Raw genomic sequence first — 1,886 nt, 5'->3', positions numbered from 1 at the left:
ACCTCCTTCACAGTCACCATGCACCAATGAAAAAGTGTTTTATAAAAATCTGGACAATTAAGCTTTAAAATAAGAAGCTGACACCACTACATTAATGTAGTGTTTATGTAGTGTTAATGTAGTGTAAACCAGTTTATGGTTGAGTGCCCAAAAAAGTCTTTTGTGTGGAGCCTCCAATTTACCTCTAGGGATTTTTGGTTAATAAAAGCATATACTGCTGACTAAATATCAGCTGACAATGACTAGTTAAAAATCATACAACTTGCAAGTACTGATGAGCAAAGTAGTTAATTTTGTATGAACAATTTGCCTCCTTATTTGCTAAATGTACATCCTACCTTCACACCAACTGCAACATCAGTGACAATGCTGTAAAAAAAGAAAAAAACAAGAACACAAGTCAACCAATTTATCCTCATAAAACCAACGTTTCAATGTATTATAATGTAAAAAATAACGAGGACTTGAAATAACCAACAATTTCCCCAATCAAAAAGATATGTTCAAAGAACACAGCAGAACTGAGAGGAAGTACAAAAGCCACTGAGCTCCTCCAGCTTACTGGCTTCTCCAAGAGTCCAAAGTTTCAAGTAAACATTACTCCAAAGCAGCACTGCCAGGAAATTTATTTAGGAAACTCAGATTTCTGGACTGCAGGAGATCAGAGGGTGAAAATAAAATAATTTAAAAGTAAAGACAGGACTTTTCTCACACACTCTTATTAACTAGACAGCTAGTTAACTACAGATTACCCTACAGATCATCTTAGAGCAGAAAACAATGAACATTTTTTGTAAGCAGCTTTAAAAAAAGAATGCATTCGCAAGTATACCTATATGAATTTTTATCAGGTAGATCTATAAGAAACTCTGCAGCAGATATATCAAGGTAAGTCATCTTCTTAGGGGTTGTGAAATCATAACTCAGTGTGTAGCTGTCCTGGTTTGAGTCAGGACAGAACCAATTATGTTTAAGCAATTTTACTTTTCAGTTAAGTCCCAAAAGAAACTGAAGTCCAGAATTTAAAAAATGAAAGCAAAGCATGGATATGCTAAAGTATTCCAGAATGTAATACTAATTAACGACAAGACTTCTCATATAGGATTTTTAACTGCCAACATTATAATCACAACTAACCATAAAAAGCCTTTAAAACTCTCACAGTTGAAAGGTTATATGCTTATAGCATACCAAAGAGCTTGTTTCTGTGCTTGGAGTAAACAACTTGAGAGGAAATATAGACGCTGGAAGATGTATTTACAACCTCCAGCCTCATTTTCCAAGGAAAACACGGCCTTGTGTACAGTGCCTGCCCACCCCAGATCCCGGCCACGACCGAGGGCGGGCCCTTGTTGTCCCATATGGCTGAATTCTTCAAAACCTTCCCTTCTTTGGCTGTTACAGCCAGTCTACAGCATACACAGCGGCATCCTTCTACCTGGGGAGTGGGTGAAGCCATAGGGCTTATTAGGCAGTTTCTGAAAACAAAAGAGCTCGACTTCTGGCGCCTGCTGGTACTGCTCCTCCTCTCCAGGCAGCCCCAAAACACACCCCAGCCCTACCGCGAGCTCCTGCTCACCCCCCGGCGGGCGGACGGGGGGAGGGGAGAAGGCAAAGGCGCGGGAGGGGAGCAGAAGGCTCCGGAGGGGAGGGATGGCCGTAGATCGCGCTCCCTCTTTACAGCGAAATCCTACGACTCGGGCACTACGCTAAGCACGGGGCGGCCCCAAGCTCTCGCCAATACAAACGGAAGACCCTACCGAGGCGCCCGCGTTACGAACAGGCTGAGCCCCCTCCTCCCTCTTCACGCCATACTGGGCCTAACTCCCCCTGTCCCGCCCGCTCCCACCGCCACCGGAGCGGCGGTCGCGCCCCCGACCCCCCCG

At 43.8% G+C, this 1,886-nt stretch overlaps 1 protein-coding gene across 2 annotated transcripts in view; it reads right to left on the bottom strand.

Annotated features, from left to right (window-relative positions):
• Nucleotides 1-363, bottom strand: part of PTBP2 (polypyrimidine tract binding protein 2) — a 51,448-nt gene extending 51,085 nt beyond the window's left edge. For both annotated transcript variants that reach the window (XM_010006642.1, XM_010006643.1), the window contains exon 1: nt 339-363. The gene's annotated coding sequence lies outside the window, so the exon portion shown is untranslated. The remainder of the gene's footprint in view (nt 1-338) is intronic.
• Between the last annotated feature and the right edge of the window lie 1,523 nt (nt 364-1,886).

Source organism: Chaetura pelagica, unplaced genomic scaffold (genome assembly GCF_000747805.2).
Source record: "Chaetura pelagica isolate M959 unplaced genomic scaffold, ChaPel_1.0 scaffold69, whole genome shotgun sequence".
Taxonomy (NCBI): domain Eukaryota; kingdom Metazoa; phylum Chordata; class Aves; order Apodiformes; family Apodidae; genus Chaetura; species Chaetura pelagica.
Note: the sequence above shows the minus strand (reverse complement) of the source record. Positions and strands in the feature narration are given on the sequence as shown.